General features: G+C 38.2%; 1 protein-coding gene across 1 annotated transcript in view; it reads left to right on the top strand.

The window, feature by feature from the left end:
• The window catches only part of PAG1 (phosphoprotein membrane anchor with glycosphingolipid microdomains 1), a 236,346-nt gene that overhangs the window by 72,589 nt on the left and 142,542 nt on the right, over positions 1-21,215 (top strand). The window contains exon 3 of the mRNA XM_036740325.1: positions 3,128-3,187. The gene's annotated coding sequence lies outside the window, so the exon portion shown is untranslated. The remainder of the gene's footprint in view (positions 1-3,127; positions 3,188-21,215) is intronic.

The raw sequence follows: 21,215 nt of genomic DNA, 5'->3' as shown, positions 1-21,215 counted from the left end.
TTTCTGTCTGTACTTTTAAAATATTGACATTTTGAAACAGCAATGAAAACTGTTGGTTTATAGTAGTATGCTTTTTGCTTAAGAAAATCCATACTGGTTATTATGTGTTTTTGACCCATTTAAGAACTTTGTGTGTGGGTGTCGTGGAGAAGATGGAGGAATGTGGCATTTCTTTTATTTTATACAGTACAAGAATCAGCGGAATCACTACAATGGAATTGTTGTTTGGGGATTATCTTTCCAAAACAATGAATTAGAGTTGCTATTGGAAAATTAAACTGTTATAGACGATGTAACTTTTTTTTTAAGTAGGAAACACATTCAAAAGAAATCTAGTGTGTCCCAAGACAGAGGGATTAAATAACAAATGAGTATGAAATGTATGAACAGACATAGAAGCTATGAATGTAATTAGGAATGGACTTTCAAATCCATCGTAGCAGTTTAGGGATTAAAAGGATGTTTCACAAAGGAATCTGACCAACCAGTCCTTATATATAATGATATGTTTTAGCTGTATAATGATATATAATGACCTATGTAACTATCTAATGGTAAGTTTTAGCTCTCACAAGGGAAAATTGAGAGCTTGATAAGACAGCCAGGGAGAGAATATAAGGATGGGACAGCAATGTGTATACCTCTATATTATATTGTTAATAATTCTGTGTGGCAGGGCACCTCATACTCCCATATCAGAACCAGAGAAAGGAAGCAATATAGTTATTCAGCAACCAGAAAAAAATGTTGGTCTTAGAGGGAAGAACAGGAACATGGGTGTGCTGGTAAATGTTTAACAACCAGCTCCTCCTAATAAATAAATAATTGGAATGATGCACTTTTAAGTTGTATCTATAATAGCATTTTCTCCAATACTTTCTTAAGTCTAGACAATCAACAAGACAGTAAATTAAGCCCTGATTTGTAGTGTTTGCTGTGAGTTTCAGAGGTATAAATGCTCATACTGAAAATTTAGAAATCTACTAGTTAGCTCCAATACATCTCTGGGTTGGAGTCTTGCTCAGGAAAAACTGATTTCCCATCTCTGATATCACAGGAAGGGATATGCCAGGGATTAGCTCCCCCAAAACATGAAATATTAAATGTTCCATCGGTTTTCAGAAAAGGTCAAGGAAAAAAGCACATCTAAATCTGAGGCAGTCTGCCTCAATTGAGACTTTACCTCAAAAGCCAGAGAAGTTTTTTGAGCTACTGTAGCCATATTTAATAACTGTAGCTCATATTTCCATCACGCTTCCCCCAAGACAACCCTGACAGAGGATGCTCAGATACTTAGATGGATCTGCGATCTCATCATTTGGAGGGCCCTTTCCAACAAGATTGATTGTAATCCATCCATGACTTCTTGTCCTGAGTGACTTTTGTCCATGTATTCCCAAAAGTTTGCCCCAGAGGAATACAACCAATATGTCAAAATCATTCCATGATTTCTTTCAGTATCACAAAGGTATCAGTGTATGGGGTGTTCGAAGAGGACTAGCACCCTTTTCATGGCTGCTTATCCAACTTCGGTGCCTAACTGTCACTCTCCTCTCACTTGTGGCTCCAAGAAGCTGTAGCATGTGCAGCAGCCACACTCCAGTAAAGTCGTCTTCAGCAGATGGGCTAACCTAGGTTGAGGGTAACAGACAGGCCTCAAACCCATTGGCAAACAAGGGAGATGTCTGCCTCCCCAGGTATCTGAAGACTTTCCCTGGCAGAATGGGCAAATGAGAGCATTTTGTTCCAATGGCCATCCATGAAAGTTGCTGAAGTGGGCACTGTGGAGCACTTAGAGCGTGGTCAGTGATCAAAGTCACCAAGGTCACCTACTGCATCCCAGGGCATTGCCAGTCCTCTTGACTTTTGACTTGCCACTGGACTTCAATGACTCTGGAAGAGAGAGTGGGGCTGATGACTTTGTGCAACTCTGCCTCTCTTAAATCCAGTTCATGCTCAAGTCAGGACATCACCCTGTGATGTCATCGGTCCTCTTCGACAGTGAAGGATGAATAAGAACAATCTTTGACATTAAGGATGAATAGCATCAGTGGATCACTGGGGCTGTCAGTTATTTATCACTCACCGAGCAGCCCATCTTATTTTCTGGTCATACAATTCCTTAATGATTCATTTACTGTTATTCTTCAGAGTTCTTCATTGGTCATGTGTCATAGTTGGGTCATATTCACCACATACCATTGCACCCTGTTTGATATACATCTTTAGTTCTTTGGAGGAAGTGGTATCCCACAAGTCACTTCCACATAGCAATACTGATAAAATGTTAGTGTTGGAAAGGTGAACCTTTGCTTTCACAGAAAGTTTGGGGTCAGTAAAATGTACTCTACAGTTTCTCAAAGGCAACCTCAAAGATAACTAGGTGTCACAGGGGAGGAGTCAAGAGATCTGAGTTCAGTCCAGCTTCAGTCACTTACTAGTTGTGCGACCCTGGGCAAATCACTTAACCATGATTGCCTGCCTCCGCCCCCCCCCCCCAAGAAAAGCAATCTCACCCTTGCTTCACTTTCTTTTCCATTCTAGACCTACCTAGCTCATTGTCCATCTACATTGCTCTGAACCTGCATCCTATTCGACAAGCTCTTATAGGGAGCCTATCCAAAACATGTTGAAACCTGGACAGTAAACATTCTTCATTCACTTGGTCTTTGCTGGATAGACAGGTAGTATAGATATGATTATCCCCATTTCACAGAAGGAGAAACTAAGTCTAAGAAGGGGAAATGACTTGCCCATGGACACACAGTAAGTGTCAGAGCCAGGAATCAAACCCAGAACTGCTGACTCTTAAGTCCCCCCACTCTCATTTGCTCAATGTTGCTTCTAAAATATTAATTACTGATACAGAATTTGGTTTTTGAAACTTCACTGTTTATTTCTTTGAATATCTCAGTACCATTGTGTATACATATAGTTCTATGAATATGATAAGAAAGTTTGCATTTTTGTCCTTTAATGTTCCTACTTAAATTCCAAAAGCAATCCCAGTTTTCTTTAATGTTGCTGTTAATTGGGTCAGAGCTTGAATCACTTTTTCTCATGTAGCATTTATCCGTTCCACACATTCAGGATTGTGACAGATTTTTTTCTTGTGTTTTCAATGCAGACGATGCCTTCCTTCTATTATAGATGAATACAATGCGAGCTTTGGCAAAGAGACTTCCAGGTAATTATTCTTTAAGGCTGGCTGGCTTTTAACTTAATTTTATATGCTGACATCAATAATTGATGCTGAGACGTTGACCTGGGCTAGGTTGAGTTTTTTATGATGGTAGGCGGTTCGAAAAGTCTTTGTGCAGTTTTAAACTTTAATAAAGCTTTAATAGATTAAAATTACACTAAGACTTTAGGAACACTTTCTACAGGGAAGGTACTGCTTCTTACCGAACAGTTAATTCTCAACTAAATCATAAGTGTGTCAAGAAAAATGGCGAATGCCTTCAGACATCTACATTATACTTTGTGGTAGGGGAAAAAAAGTTCATTTGAAGATGATTACCTTTTATAAACCAGTAAATGGGTAAGTGCTTCTTCCAAACGTAGAGATCTTTTGCAGCTGCTTTGGGGCTTAGCTTCTCCAAGCCTATAATCTATAATTCTACAATCCATGCTTTTGTTCTAGTTCTGAGCCAGTAGATTTTTTTTGGCTTTTAAGTAGATTTTCTAAATGCTCCATGATATTTTTCATCGTGGCCCCTGTGTCACTAGTAGGGTTAGTGGGCAATGGCAAAGACCGTAGAGGCAGCTGGTGCTGCAGTGGAGGGGGTGTTGGGCTCAGAGTCAAGAAAACTCGAGCTCAGTTCCAACCTCAGATATTTTACTAACTGTGTGGTCTTGGTCAAGTCATTTAACTTCATTTTGCCTCAGTTTTCTCAACTGTAAAGTGGGGAGTAATAAGAGCACTTACCTCCTAGGGTTGACGTATCAAATGAGACATATTGGTAAAAATAGTTATCACAAAGCCTGCCATATATCAAACACTATATAAATGTTAGCTGTTGTTGGTATTATCATCATTATTATATTTATGTAATTATATTATAATTATTATAGTAAGCCCTTATCATGTACTAAGATCAGGGTTAAGCACTGGGGACATAAAGAAAAGCAAAAACACAGTCCTTGTCCCCTTAATTCTGCTTCTTTGGAAAATTTGGAGTTAACCAAAAATGATATAAGTACAGTTATCCCTTCCACATTGTGACTTCCTCCATTGCTGTTTCAATATATTGTGGGTCAGCATAAGAAATTAAAGGGGAATTTTGGTAGAAGCCGTAGAGAACCCATGAAGGCCAGCAGATGACACAGAAAAAGTTTAGAAATTCAGAAATGCATGAAATATGTGTATGTTGTATAATATCAACACCCCATAAAATAAAAACAAAAAATTCAGATTCTTCTCTGGTAGAAGGGAAGGCCAAAAAATTTAACACAGATTTTCTAGGCCACGGTGGGGAGGGAAGGGGGGAGTCACTGCACCCTTAACCTGCACGATATGGAAAGGATAATTCTACTCTTTCCTTTTGATCAGCTTATAGAAGACATTTCTGTAAGATTCAACTTCATTTCTGTAAGATTCAACTTTCTTTTTCCTCGTGCTATGAAATGCAAATTTTCTGTTAGCCAGGGAGGAGCTTGGCTTGGTGACAAATTACCTCCCGCACTCACCCCCCCATCCCTGCCCCCCATTCCACAGGGGGCAAAGATGATATGTATTTTCCCGAATCCTTTGGAAAATGAGGGATGTATGGGATGTATTCTACTGTTAGGACCTGTACTGTCCTAGCAAACATTTGTCGGTTAATGTCCTTACTTTTGTCAATATCTTCTCAGTAAGACTTTCAGTTTTGTTACTCAAAACTCCTTTTTCAACTGGAAAACAAAAATGTCCACTTAAAATTGGCCTGTCTCCAGCTGGTATCTTTGCTTCTCACTTTGAAAGCACTGAGAAATGGATTAGTATGCCAGGGAGTTTCTCTCCCAAGTACTCCCAGGCTTAACTTGAGCTTGTGAGATCAGATAAGACTTTCTCAAACAGCTATGAACCTTGACTCTGGTTAATATGCACAAGATAAAGCACCGTGGGGTGCTTGGGGGATGGTAACAGGTTGCCAGTCTCTTTGAAGGGTGGCAGACGAGGCCCAGGAAGGTGTGTGTCAGCGCCGTCATTTTACATAGTGCTTTCAAAGAGAGTTTGTCTGCCTTTCCCTCATAGCCCCTCTGCATTTCCCTTTTTCTCTTGAGAGCAGCCTAATAATATACAAAACAAACTCTAGCCAACATTGTGACTCTGAAGTTTGTGAGGCTTGGTTAAATTGTGGGAATGTTTTTATTCAGGCAAATGCACTTTGCCTTCTAAACGAAATTATGAAACCACTGTTTTGAGAGGGATCTTGAAGGTCACAGTGTAATGTAATGTGTGGTTTGGGGAATGTGACAATTCCCTCAACTAAGTTAAAGGAGTATGAGATTTTAGACAGGGAAGATTGAGCAGTGGAACAGCAACTGCTTACTCTAATAGGTTAACTGAGGAAAGAAATGAATTCAGTCCTTGTAACTTGGCTTATACTTGTTTTTAAAGCCTGTGTTAAATGACTGAGTCTTCACTGTGGGTTAGATACACAAGTTGGGAATGGAGTATATATTCAAATGATATTGCTAGCAAACCAGGATCATTGAAAAAATATAGTTCAAAAATACATGTATACTTGCATTGGTTATATACTTATCACATTTGACTAGCCTGATTTAATTCTGGTGTGTACCAAGACTGATTTGGACTTACACACAATATGGTTTCCTTCTGTTCAGTAGCCTGAAAAATCACAGTGTTTGTAGTAGGGGGAGAGGGTGGGTTGTTCTTAGATGGGAACAGGAGAGGTCTAATAAAATGTGTTGGAAACATTGGACAAGGAAGAGGCTAAGATGGGGTTGATTCCTTCACCGTGACAGATGTTCATATTCCAGCATCACAACAAAGGCCTCTATAAGGATCTCTTCCTGTATTGAGTGGGAGATTGAACTTGACCTCTGAGGTCTCTTTTAACTCTCTGTGATACTCTGTGTATTGACACATTCTCAAAGAGGCTAATTGATGTCTCTCTGAAGAGTTATAGGACCTGTAGCTATTAATGTGGGGTATTCTTTCTATCTTTGGAGAAAGTTAATTATAATCATGGATATACCAAGCAAATAGCCTCAAATTTTATAATATTATTTGGACTGACATTTTTAAAAACTTTTTTTACATTTTTTATTTTTGTTACATTTTGAATTCCAAGCTGTCTCTTCCCCCCTCCCTCCCAACCTACGCTAGAGAAGGCCAGCATTTGACACAAATAGAGATGTGAAACCCTACACACTTCCATATATCAGTTCTTTCTGTGGAGGTGGATAACACCTTCCTTCGTTGGTCCTTTGTAGTTGGTTTGAATATTCATATTAATCAGAAAGGCTTAGTCATGCACAGTTACTCTTAGAACCATAGTGCCATTACTGCATACATTGTTCTCTTGGTTCTGCCTGTTTCAGTCCTGATTATTTCCTGTAAGTCTTTCCATGTTTTTCTAAAATTAACTTGCTCATCATACCCTACAGCACAGGGGTATTCCATCGCAATCCTATGCCACAACTTGTCCCAGTCATTTCCCAGTTGACGGGCAATGCCTCAATCTCCAGTTCTTTGCCACACCACAAAGAGAGCGGCTGTAAATATTTTAGAACACGTAGCTTATTTTCCTTTTTCCCTCTTCACCTTGGGACATAGACCTACTAGTGATATTACTGGGTCAAAAGGTATAAATAGTTTTATGTCTGTGGTCGTAATTCCAGATCGCTTTCTAATTTTTCCACATTCCCTCCAATAATTGTCATTTTCCCTCCTATTATTTTAGCCAGTCTGATCAGTGTGAGGTGGTATCTCAAAGTGGTTTTATCTAATCAATAATGATTTGGAACATTTTTTCATATGACTATATATAGTTGTAATTTCTTCGTTCAAAAATTACCTATTTATAGCCTTTGACCATTTATCAAATAGGGAGTGACTCATATTCTCATGAATTTGACAAAGTTCTCTATTTAAGATATAAGGATTTTATCTGAGAAACTGTCTATAAAAATTTTCCCCCAATTTTCAGCTTTCCTTCTAATCTTGGCTACATTGGTTTTATTTGTACAAAAGTATTTTAATTTAATGTAATTAAAACTATCCAATATATATCTCTCTCACAATGCTCTCTCTTATTTATTAATTATAAATTCTTCTCCTATTTATAAATCTGAGAGGTCACATGTTCCATGTTATCCTAATTTACTTATGATATCCCTCTTTTTGTCTAGGTCATGTATCCATTTTGACTTTATCTTTGTAAATAGTATGTAAGATACTGGTCTGTACCTAGTTTCTGCCAGACTGCTTTCCAGTTTTCCCAACAATTTTTTACCAAATAGTGAATTCTTATCCCAAAAGCTTAAGTCTTTACATTTATCAAACACAAGGTTACATATAATCATTTACTACTGTGTATTGTATATCTCCTCTATTCCACTGATCCATCATTCTGTTTCTTAGGCAGTACCATATAGTTTTCATAATTACTACTTTGTAATATAGTTTAAGATCTGGTACTGCTAGACCTTCTTCCTTTTTATTTTTTTTCACTAATTCCTTTTATATTCTTGACCTTTTGTTCTTCCAAATGATTTTTGTTATTATTTTTTCTAGCTCAATAAAATATTTTTTTGGTAACTTAATTGGGATGATGCTGAATAAGTAGATTAGTTTAGGTAGAATTATCATTTTTATCATATTGGCTCTCCCACCTATAAACAATTAATATTTCTCCAATTATTTAAATCTGACTTTATTTGTATAAAAAGTGTTTTATGATTATGTTCATACAGTTCCTGGGTTTGTCTTGGCAAGAATACTTGTTTTGCAGTCGTGTCTGACTCTGGAACCCCATTTGGGGTTTCCTTGGCAAAGGTACTGGGGTGGTTTGCCATTTCCTTCTCCAGCTCATTTTGAAGATGAGGAAACTGAGGCAAACAAGGGTAAGTGACTTGCCCGGGGTCCGAGAGCTAGTAAGTAAATAAGTAATGCTGAGGCTAGATTTGAACTCAGGAAGATGAGTCTTCCTGACTTAAGGCCAGGTACTCTATGCGCTGTTCCACCTAGCTGCCCAAAATAACTCTTACTATCTCTTCTTGCAGGGCTTTGTTGGTGATATATAGAAATGCTGATGATATCTGTGAATTTATCTTGGGGGAGGAGGAGCAAGGTGCTTTTATTCTCTTACTTCAAAATAACTTGTAAAGAGATCTGCAAGAAGTAGGACAGAATAGTGAAAGGTTGCTGGACTTAAAGGCACAAGGGCTGGGGTTGTTTACTGGATAAATCATTCCATCTCTCAGATCCTCAGTTTCTTCATTTTAAAAATGAGCGCAACATGTCATTGCCACTTACCCCTTGGTTGTTATAAGAAAAATGTCATGTAAAAGTATGACACACCAAGCAGTGACCGAGGCTGAAGCTGAAGTTTAAATACTTTAACCACATAATGAGAAGACAGGACTTATTGGAAAAGATGCTGACACTGGGAAAGATTGCAGGCAAAAGGAAAAGGGGAAAGCAGAGGATGAGATAGATAGTGTCATGGAAGCAACGAACATGAACTTGGATAGACTTCAGAAGATGATGGAGGATAGCAGGGCCTGGTTGCTATGGTTCTGGGGGTCATGAAGAGTCAGACACAACTAAACAAATAAATAACAACCATATGTTAACAACAACACTGAGGCCCCATCTAGAAGCTTTTCAATTTTCCCCTTGCTAATGGGTCGGCTCCATCTTGGATTCTGATTGAACACAAGGGAACATTAACTATCCTACCTCAAACTGGCTAAATGTTCTGAGCTCCATCTTTGATGGTCTTATACCTCCTTATGTTGACTTAACAAAGTGGCATTAATTTGTGTACCAAGTTCCAAATATTTATTGTATCATGCTTCATTTCCCTTGGTTTTTTGCCTTTCCTTGAAATTTTTTAAAAAAAATATGCAGTTCATAAATTTGGGGGTTGGTCCCGAGACTCAAACAAGTTCCCATAATTTTCTTCAGTTTAAGCTGCCTTATATCTCAACTTCTTCCATTATCAGTTAGTTTGAGAAAGAAATAAATAATCAGGGAGGGAAGAAGACACAATAATCTCTTATTTGGTATCTTGCCCTAGTTGATGCTAGACTTCAGGCATTATTCAATTTATTACTCTACATCACAGCCTGCTCTTTTGTTTTTTTTCCCAGAGATTGGTATTCACTTTTCTTGGAGAATTTCTCTTTTACTTTTTCCTAACTCCTTTATTCTCAGAACCAGATATCAGTGTATCAGTCAGTGATATCAAGTGTGAAATCCTGCAACTTTATTGTTCACCAATCAGGAAAAAGTTTCTCAACCGTTGGACAGATTTGCTTAAAACTCTCCTTGCAATCAGGTATTTGTTTGAAATGTTTATTACAGAGCTGAAAAATCCCATATAGCTTTTACAAAATGGCTCATTTAAATACATCATCTGTCTTTGTCCAGGTAAAAACACAAGATTAGCAGGATATAAAATTTAAAAATAAATTTAGATTATTAAAACTATCTTAAGCAGATACAGTGATTTCACCACATACTGCTAAGTATGTTTCACTGGAAGCCTATCAGAGGTATTACATCCACTCTCATGATTTTTGTTCCCCATTCTGGGTCTTCGCCTACTCAGAACAGGATTAAGTTCTACTCTTGTCATGGTTTATGTTTACGATAGAGCTAGGTCTCCCTGTTCAGTTCCACAGATATTTAAAAAATACATTCAACTTCAGAGCACTGTTCTTGGCAAAAGTTTACCTTCACTGAGCTTAGTCTAATAGAGGGAGATATATATACACACAGGTATATTATAAAATTATAAGGAAGGGGAAGGGAATAAGCATTTATTAAGCACCTACTATGTGCTGGGCACTGTGCTAAGTGCTTTAGAAACATCATCTCATTGAGCATAACAGATGCATGCGAAGTACTGTATGAATTTTGGAAAGGAAAGGGTGGAAGTCAGAGAATGCTTCATGGAGGAAGTAGAATTCGAACCGATCTTTCAAGTATGGCAAGGATTTCAACAGTTGAGCCAGAAGGGCATCATTCTGGACATGGGGTAGAAAAGTAGGGGGTATGTACAGGAGATGGCAGCAAGTAGATCAATTTGACTGAAACACAGAGAATATTGAGAAATCACGTGAGAGAGACTTTAAAGATAAGATTGTGTCAAATTATGGAATCCCTTGAATGCCAGGTTAAGGAATTTGGACTTTATTTAAATATGATTCTGAGATTCTGTACTGTTCACTAATAGTCCTTCCATCTTTAACACTCCCTCAGTACACTTTTTTTTAATTTGTGAAAATAGGGAGTCAGTGTCGTAGATTTAGAGCCGGAAAACCGATTAAATAGCCCCACCTGCTCATTTTGCATATGTGGAAACTGGCCCAAAGTAGTTCAGTTACTTGCCCAAGATTTCACAGGTAGTAAGTGGAAGGGATGGAAAACTCACCTCCTTTTCCTCTAAATCCAAGCCTCTTTCTGCTACAACATTACAGAAGAATGTTGTTGTTCAATTTCATTGGTGTCCAACTCTTTGTGACCCTATTTGGGGTTTTCTCAGCAAAAATATTGAAGTGGTTTGCCATTTCCTTCTCCAGCTCATTTTACAGATGAGGAAACCGAGGCAAACAGGGTTAAATGACTTGGCCAGGGTCACACAGCTAGTAAGTATTTGAGGCCAGATTTGAACTCAGGAAGATGAATCTTCCTGACTCTAGGCCAGGCACTCTGTGCACTGCGGTGCCGCCTAGTTACCGTGAGTGATCTCCTGAGATGATCATGATCTCATCTGTCAAAAAAGGGGGGAATGGGAAGAACATGGATACAGAAAGACTAGTTAGGAGGACACCGGTGGGTTTTCTATTGTTTTATGCTTTTATTGTGTAGTGCTTTTTTGTTGATACTACTTATCAAAAAATAGATAATAAAACTATAAGACTTCAGGAGTTTCTGCAGTTAGACTATAATATTAATTATACTTCCAAACCCTTAATGACTTATGGTCATCTGCATCTACGACAGCTAAATCCAGGAACTTTATTCTACATAAACTTGGTTCCCAGAAATAAAAGACAAGTTAACTCAATTCTCTCCAGTTAATTTTCCACATTCTAAGAATATTGGCTCCAGGAGGAATCCAGTGCATGTGCATGTTATGTGCACCCATTTAAAAGATTTACAAACTCAGATGTTCAAGACCTAAGTGACCCACACCTATTAAACTCCATCATCTAATTGCTTTTCCGGATTTGAAAGGAGTACATCTGGCATGAATTTTCACATTCTTTTTACAGAGAGAATTTTGTAAAATAGGACACTGTCCTTTAATTAAATCTGCCCTTTCAGTAGTTAAGAAATTCTTTTTTCCCCTGCAGGAGTAACTCTTTCCTCTTGGGATCTCAGTGTACTATTTCAGGCACATTCTTGGTTGCCCTTTGAGGTCACAGTTCCACTGAATTCAGCTGCTTATCCTCCCTCATCCTGCCTTTAAACAGCCTGCCTTTTGTTTGTCACTTTAGGCAGAAGGACCAACTCTGTGTAAATCTAGAAAAGTCTACCTTCTGTTATTCTGTGTTACCTTCTCCATTAGCATTGTTTTTGTACACAGGGAAGAAATGTTGTATATTTCTAGCAATCAAAGATAACAAAGTTATCTCAGATAGCTCCTGTGGTTTTAGGGATTTCTTTTGCTTTCATCTTAACTTTCTGAAAATTTGGTTCTATAAGCATTTATTAAGCACCTACTATTTGCATAACATTGAGCTTTGTGCTAAGTATACAAAGTATAAAATGAAACAGTCCTTGTCTCAAGGAGCCTAACAGCACACAATAGTTTTTCTGAGTTTCTCTGGCATGTTTATTTTTTAAACCAGAGCCATTCCTATTAAGCAATGAACCCAGAAAAGTTAATTTCAATTACTTTAAAGTAATTCAGAATATGGAATTTTTTTCCTACTTAAGTATGGGTGTTTCCTTGAGCAGTACCTAAGAAAAGCATAGTGACTAGATTTGGAGTAAGGAAGGCCCTGGTTCAAATCCTGTCTCTGGTACTTACTAGCTGTGTTACAGTGGGCAAGTCATGACACCTCTAAGATTCAGTTTTTCCACCTATAAAATGAGCATAGTAGTACTTGCAACACCTACTCGACAAGGTTGTTGTGAGGCTAAAATTAGAATGTCTGTAAAGCAAATTGCGCATCTTAAAGCATTATATAAATTCCAGTTATTAAAATACTAATTCAATGACAGTTTTATTTATGTATATATACATACACACAACCATATGGATTACAGGAAAGTACAGGCATGCCCAAAAGCACATGACACCTTACTTGTCCTTGTTATTCGCTGATACAATTTTAAACTTTGCTTTGTACCAATAGAGATTGTATTTGGTTTACCTGGTTTTATTTGAAAATAATTCTAATTACATTACACAGTTAAGGACAATCCATAATTTTTGTTTAACAGCTTAAACTTCCGTGATATCTTCCATATTAACCCAGCTCCAAGATTTTAAATTGGAAAGGAAATGCCAATCTTCATTAGTTGAGAAATTCTGTCACTGGAAATTCCCTCTGCTGATGAAATCAGAGATCTTCCCCAAAGGGAAAAAAATGTGTCCTGGAAAGGTGACCAAAATGAAGAGGGTACTTAAAACTTACCAAATCTTTTCAAGGAGATCTTTTTACTTCTCCCAAGGAAAAACAAATATGACCTGTTACTGAATCGGGATATCTAGTGAGATAGCATGTACATTCCAGATAGCTAAACCAAATGCAATAAATAAATGTATTTCTTGCAAAGATAAGGGTATGAAAATAGTGGGACTAAATTATCTGAATAGCTGGAAGAACATAGAATAAAATGCATTCTTAATTTTAACCAGCTCTAGAAAGAACTGCAAGAGTGCAGACCTTCTGGAGTGGTTTTGCAATCAGAAGGTTACTGTGGGGCATGTCAGAACTTAGCAACTGTGCTGATTGTGAAAATAGGTTTAGATTGCACCAAAGTCTAAGGTGATGTCAAGGCCCGCTGAAGTCATTCATTTATTCTGCTTTTTTTCTCACTTTTGATCTCTAGCTCTCAAAACAAAGGGAGATAGTTTCAGAATAAGATAGTGGTTTTATTTTACAAGTCAGTCAATTGTAATAGCCACCAGTTTTACAGGCCAGATGTGGCCTGAAAGAAGAAGTCTAAGAATAGCAAGTGAAAAATAGCTCATCTTCTGTGTTGCAGATATTAGTTAGAAATTGCTTAAGCAGTCATCAGCTGAGTCCTGTGCACCCAGTCCAAGTCTTTCTATTTCACAGAATAATGTCCACACAAATGAAGACCCAGAGTGGCAAAGCAATATAGAATGTTGGCCACTCTCAAATACCTTAAGTTAGATTTATTGAGAAAACAAGTAACTTAGTTTTGTACTTCATGTTGCTTAGTACTTTGGAGATAAGAAGTCACACAGTCAAAGTATAATGCGTGCTGGATGTATATTGATTTTTTTTTCTTTTAGATCAATGTTTCCCTAGAGCATAGTATTACTTATTCATAAATCAGAGGTGATGCCTGACAGGGAGTTACAGCAGTGTAAATCTGTGGTCTAGATACAGTAAGACCTTATGTAAGAATCCCAGAAATCGATAGTCTGATGCTAGAGAGCAACATCTTAATCCTGAACAAATGCATTTGCCACGTCTCGGTATTAAAAAGGAGAATTCGCCGATATATTAAACATCCAGTTTTCTGGGGCGTGGGGTACTTTCCATTCTCTTTTTCAAATGGTTTGGAAGCATTGTTTAAATGGGAAGCTAATAAAACAAGATTGTCAGTAAAGCAGCAAGTTAGCTATAATCACCACTGTGCGGGCCATTAGCTCAGATCCCATGTTGATAACCACTCTGTCAGCCTGTCTCCCAGAGGATATAGCAGGCCTCTTATCTGCTTTCTGTGTCTTTGCTGATTAGTGGGTCATTTGATAATGTGTGTAGCTGAATGTAAAGTTGAAAGCTGTCGCTACATGACTGATGGGAAATCATAGGCTATTTGTATAGGCTCTCAGAATTGGAACAGACCTCAGAGTTCATCTAGCCCAGCCCGACAATCCTGTGCATAAATTCTTTCCTTAAGGCAGCTAGGTGGCACATTAGATAGAGGTCTGAGTTTAGAGTCAGGAAGACCTGAGTTCAAATTTGGCCTCAGACATTTACTAGCTGTGTGATGCTAGGCGTGTGACTTTACTTCTGTCTTCCTCGACTATAAAATGGGGATAAAAATGTACCTACTTAATAGGCTTGTTATGAAAATCAAATAATATTTGTGAAGTGTTTCACATAGCACTTGGCACATAGTTTGTTTTGCTTGTTGGTTATTCACTTGTGTCCAACTCTCTGTGACTCCATTTGGGGTTTTCTTGGCAAAGATATTGGAGTGGTTTGCCATTTCCTTCTCCACTAAAAGGATTTCCCCAGAGATATTTCAGAGCTAGAACAGTAGATTTTGGATACTGGTTTTTGGATGTGTGGAGGAGAGAAGGAAGGTGGAATTGAAAAAGATATTCAGACTTAGAAACTGAAAAGAGAGAGTGGGGCCAGTAGCTCTCAAAGGAAAATTAGGAGAAATGAGTAGGTTTGCAAGGGGTGGTGATGAGTTCAGTTTTAGCCGTGTACAATCTGATGGGCTGTCAGGACATCCAGGTGGAGATGTCCAGCAGCAAGTTGGGAATCCAGGTTGAAAGCTTGGGAGAGAAGTTTGGGTCTAAGAATACAGATTTTGGACATAGAGATAATACCTGAAATTGTGTGGGGTTTCATAGGGCAAAAAGAAGAGGAGTGGTAGCTCCTTTCTACCTCTCCAGTCTTCTTTATACTTTATCCTGCTTCTTTGAATTCCACATTCCAACCACACCAGCTGAACATGTAACTCTGGTCTTCATGCCGTGGCAATGACTTGTCTCCTCCATCCCTGGAATGTACTCCCTTCTCACCTCTGCTTCTCCAGATCTCTGGTTTCCCACTTTCCCCTCACACTATGCTGCTAAGACTTCCTTTCCCCAAACTACCTCTACTCTGTATGTATTTTGTTTGTACTTACTTATTTGCATGTTGTCACTCCCATTAGAATGTAAGCCCCTTGAAGGCAGAATCCGTTTTTGCCATTATTTGTGTCCTTAGGACTTAGCACAGTGGTAGCCTATGGTAAAGACTTAATAAGGGCTTGATTGATTAATGGTCACGGGTGTCAAATGCTTCAGAGAAGTATTAGCTGATCTTGGAAAGGGTGGTTTTAATAGGGTACTGGAATGGAAGCTAGATTACAAGGAGTCAGCGTGTATGCGAGTGCTAGAAGAGTGGAGAAAACAAGGGTAGAATATTTATTTTTTTAATGTTGCCTTCTTTATGCCCGTCATTTCCCATAACCCTCATTAAGGTCTTCTCCACATATCCCATGCCAAAAAGATCTCAGAGTATTCACATCGGGTAGCATGTACCACATTCTGCACCCATACTTTCTCTAATAGGGGAAGGTATCTTTTTCAAAAATAATAAATTCAAAGCAGAAAGAAGCGTCGGGGGCATCAGGTCCAACTCCCTAATTTTATACTGAAAACTGAGGCACAGAGAGGTTAAATGGATCACATCGATGGTAAGTATGTGAGGCAATATCTGCACCCACGTCTTTAACCTCATGTCCAGCACCATAACCAGTACACCACACTCTCTAGAACTAAGGTTGTTTATTGCAATGGAATTGATTTCAACAGTCTTTAATAGTATTTTCATTTACATAATTTTAGTCATTGTATATATTGTTTTATACTAATCTTATTAAAAATTTGACATGATATGGCTAATGTGGAAATATGTTTTACATGATTTCCCATGTATAATTGATATATTGCTTGCCTTCTGAGTGGGTGGGGGAAGGATAAAATTTGGAATGCAAATGTTAAAAATAAATAAGAATTTTTTGGAAACGTAAAAATTTAAGATAAAAATAAACTAAACTGGTAACATAGAAAAGAACACCAGGCCTGCAGTCAGACAACCTGGGCTCAAATCCTTGCTTAGCTATTTACTATGTGACGTTGAGCAAGGTGCTTGACTTGCCTCAGTTTCCTCATCTGTAAAATAAAAGAATTGGACTCTCATTCTATAGTTCCTCCCTGTTTTAAATCTTTGATCCTTTGGAAGAAAAATGGAGATGGAATGTCAGCTTGAAGAGATTATTTTTTTTTTAAAGCATGTTTGTAGGTGATAAGAGAAGGAGAAAGGGAAAGGCTGCAGTTATAACAAAACAGGATGATTGCTAGGGAAGGACACTCATAAGAAAGAACAGTAATTAAGAGCTGGCGTTTATATAGCACTTTAAGATATACACATTCTCCTCATAACAAATCTATTGGGCAGGGTGCTATTTAAGTATTATTGGGGCAGTTAGGTGGTGCAGCAGAGTGCCAGGCCTGGAGTCAGGAAGGCTCATCTTCTTGAGTTCAGATGTGGCCTCAGACACTGACTAGCTGTATGACCCTGGGCAAGTCACTTAACTGTTTTTGCCTCAGTTTCCTCATTTGTAAAATGAGCTAGAGAAGGAAATGGCAAACTGCTCCGGTATCTTTGCCAAGAAAACCCCATAAGGGGTCATGAAGAGTTAGATGCGACTGAAAAAACAGCTGAACAACAGCGTAAGTATTATCTTTATTTCACAGGTGAGGAAGCTGAGGCTTGGATAAGTTACTTGACTTACCCAGGGTTCCACAGCCAATAAATTATTTCAACCCCTATCTTTCTTGGCTCCCAAATTCAGTACTTCTTCCCAGTTACACCAGATTATAATGGTAGATAGCCTTGGTGAAGAGGAGGCCATGTTTTCCTCTCAGAGTAAAGAAAAGGTTGGAGAAATTTGGGAAGATGCTGAGTAGTTTGGTTAGGAGGGGGTGGGAGCCCAGGACCTTGATTTCAGCAAAGAGGCAGAGTCATCCACTCCAAATGCCCGAGGGTTGGAACAGTCACATGTGGAAGTCAATAAAAATTTAATAATAGGATGATGGAACAGCAGGGGCCTACCCTGACACAGACCTCTGGTATTGGTCAGTAGTAGAGTCATTCAGCACAGCTTTGTCCACCAGGGTTCCTTAGACCAGGGATAGGAATGTAATACCAAAGGTTAAAGGGATGAGGGATTAAGTTTCTGTGTTTCATATACAAATAGACACATACCTAAACACAATCCACGTGCACATGCATTCTGTTCCTTCATTAACTTTTCATTATTCCACTCCCACCTTTGGACACAAGTGATTATCCAGGTTATACCAAAACAATTCTTATGCAATAAAAAACCGATTCCCAGTATCCTGAATGGAAGCCATTCACCAGCAGTGACATTGCAGTCTTCAGCTTAGCTCTTTTTTTTTCTATTTTATCTTTTCTTTTTTTAATTAACTTATTTTTAGTTTTAAACATTTACTTTTATAAGATTTTGAGTTCTAAATTTTTCCCTCTGCCTTCCTCTCCCCACTCCCCAAGAGGGCGTGCAATCTGATACAGGTTACATACGTCCAATCCGATTAAACATATTTCTACATTGGTTGTTGTCCTTTGTTCTCGAAGAGGACCAAAATGACATCACTATGCCAGTTATCAAATTTCGATGTGTCCAACTGTGGTTGAACAGGCCAATACGAGCTCAGAATGCTCTACCATAGGTTGGGCACAAATAGTCCACATTATCTAGCTAGTCCAACCCTCTTAATTTGCAGATGAGGAAATAAGTAACCCGCCCAGTGGCATAGTCATGTTGTGAAAGAAGAATCAGAACAAAAGGGAAAAAGAAAAAAAAAGGAAAAATAGCGTGCTTCAATCTGCATTCAGACTCCATAGTTCATTCCCTGGATGTGGATAGCGTTTTCCATCATGAGTTTTTTGGGCTTGTCTAACATCATTGCATTGCTGAGAAGAGCTAAGTCTATCAAAGTGAGTCATCGCACAGTGTTGCTGTTACTGTGTACAATGTTCTTCTGGTTCTGCTCACTTCACTCAGCATCGGTTCGTGTAAATCTTTCCAGGTTTTTCTGAAATCCACATGCTCATCATTTCTTATGGAACAGTAGTGTTCCATTACATTCATATGCCACAACTTGTTCATCCATTCCCCAATTGATAGGCATCCTCAATTTCCAGTTCTTTGCCACCATAAAAAGAGCTGCTATAAATACTTTTGTACATGTGAGTCCTTTTCCCTTTTTTATGATCTCTTTGGCATAAAGACCTAGTAGTGGTATTGCTGGATCGATCAAAGGTTATGCACAGTTTTATAACCCTTTGGGCATAGTTCCAAATTGCTCTCCAGAATGGTTGGATCATTTTACAACTCCACCAACAATGCATTCGTGTTCCAATTTTCAGCTCAACTCTTGATCTGGCTATACACAAAAACCGATGACAGTGGGCCACTCAAAGCGGATACTCCATGACAAGGTGCGGTGTGACCTCTGTAACCCCACTCTTAGAAGTACATGTTATAGCTTTTCCTTGCCCTTTCTCATTACGATCACAAGTTCCTTGTGGGGCAGAGCCTTTACCTGGTCTTTCTCCTTGTATCCTCAGTGACCAGCAACATAGCTTGCACACAGTAGGTGCTTGATAAATAGTTGTTGAATGAATTGGAGCCCATTGCAGGACTTGATTAATATGCCTGCTGACGTGTGACTTCTGAGGGTTCATTTTCCCCTCCCTCATTGCATCCTCTTAGAACTAGTGTTGCTTCTTTATTTAGGGCAAGTGTGTTTCATCCTTTGGGTTTTTGAGCCTTATGTGGGAAATCTGCAGCAAATGATTTTTAATAGTACATTAATGAAAAAAAAATTTATGTATACACACACACACACACACACACATAAAACACACACATATATATTAAATTAATTCCCTAATGAACAGGATGATATGATAGTTATTCAGCAGGAACTTCCCACTACTTGCTTTTATTTTTCAAATTTAGTATTTCAACTGTTTTTATATTTCAGAGCTTTGGCTGACATATTCTGTAAAGCAGACTATAAAATCATTTTTTAGTTTGACAGTAATTGGGATGAGCAGATTCTTTGCTCGTCTGATCAAAACACAGCTCTGAAAGTCTGTTGACAATGCAAAAAAATCTAAGGAGTATATTTCAAGCTTGTTAATGTATTTCCAGACATAATTATTAACCAAAGAAGAATATCCATTTTCAAGATCATTATTAAGCATGGAGAAATGCTATTCTTGGGATCATCATGTGTGAACAGGCAGAAATCATTATGCATTACAGAGAGGCTAATGACGAAGCAAAGGATTAGAATTAAATTGTGACCTCTGCTTTTGACTTAAAGCTGTAAACATCTTGGTTACTCTTGAGGAACACAAAGACAGTTAATAGTATCATTTTCCAAATAGATTACTAGAGAATTAAAATTCCATTTAAAAAAACAACATTTGTGCTATAGTAAAAGAAATGCCAAGATCAAAGACACTCAGCCACTGGGTAAATGTTATCTCTACTAATCCTTTTACATTTCAAAGCTAATTTATCAGTACTCCAGTCTTCTGTACTTATTAACAACAGAATTCAAAATTAATGAGGAAAAAAGAATATTGCATTGTTGTTGTTCCAAGCTTTAAATTTAAAATTAAAATGAGAGAAACACCTGGACTTTGAATCAAAGGATTCAGAAGACCACCCCTACCACTTTCTAGCCATGTCATTTAGGGTAAGTCACATAGCCTCTATGGGCCTCAGTTTCCCCATCTGTAAAACGAGAGCTTTGTATTAAACAATCTCTTAACTTTCCATCTCTAAGATATTATTCTGAGTAAGGATGATAATGCATTTGTCAGATATGTGATGTTTGGGCAAAACAGAAAGGATGTGGTAATTTTGTATTCTAGTTTGATCCCCAAATGAGGCCCTGAGTGAAGAACATGAAATTTTAAAATGTTAATGATGAGTGGCTACAAACTGACATTGTAAATCAAATGTCTCCCCTCCAATTAGATTCATGTCATGAAAGTGCAAGGTTTTTTGTTTGTTTTTTTTTGTATCCAGCCCTCCATCATGCCTAAATTCTGCCTTCCAAGAGCTATCTCAGGTAGGAGACGAAACCCTTTAATTCTTGACCTAATGGAGAGAGAGAATGATATATCTGCCCTGTTGATTATATTGGTTCCTGGTGAGCAGTAAGAGGACTTCTTTGTTTGGAGGAAAGTAAAAGGGAGCAGTCCATTGGAGTTAAGCATGGTATAGCATAAAGAAGTCAGATTCAGAGGCAAAGGATCTGAGATCAAATTCTGGCTATGCCACTGGGCGGGTTACTGCAAATTAAGAGGGTTGGGCTAGCTAGATAATCTTTAAGGGCCCTTCTACTTCTAAATCCATAATCCTTGGACTAGCGTTCTACAAGGGCACGAGTGTGAGCTATAATGCTGATTATTATTATTAGAACTGACACTTATATAAGTATATATTACCTACGGTTGGCAAAGCACTTTGCGTGTAATATCTTATTCAGTCTTCACAAAAGCCCTGTTAGATCGGTGCTTTTATTACCCCATGGGGCAGCTAAGTGGTGCGGTGCATGGAGCTCTGGACCCGGAGTCAGGAAAACCGGAATTCAAATCTGGCTTCAGACACTTAGTAGCCCTGTGACCCTGGGCAAGTCACTTAACCTTGTTTGCCTCAGTTTGCTCGTCTGTAAAATAAGCAAATCACTCCATTGTCTTTGCCAAGAAAACCCCAAATGAAGACACAACTTAACAATAACAACAACAAATTACCCCATGTTACAGATGAAAAGATTGAGGCCCATGAGGCTAAGCCACTGCTTCACATTACACAGTATGTGTCTGAGGTGGGATTGGAATTCTACACTCTTTGATCCAACACTCTATCTACTATTCCTTCATGTCCTTTCAGTCCATTATAAAATGGCTTTTGATTTGATTAAATAAGGCAAAAAATATAAGTGGTTTTATAGACATTTCTGAATTTTGTTGTATTCTCTTTAATATTAGATTAA

The sequence above is a fragment of the Trichosurus vulpecula genome, chromosome 1, assembly GCF_011100635.1.
Source record: "Trichosurus vulpecula isolate mTriVul1 chromosome 1, mTriVul1.pri, whole genome shotgun sequence".
Taxonomy (NCBI): domain Eukaryota; kingdom Metazoa; phylum Chordata; class Mammalia; order Diprotodontia; family Phalangeridae; genus Trichosurus; species Trichosurus vulpecula.
The sequence above is the reverse complement of the archived record's forward strand: the minus strand, read 5'-3'. Positions and strand labels throughout refer to the sequence as shown.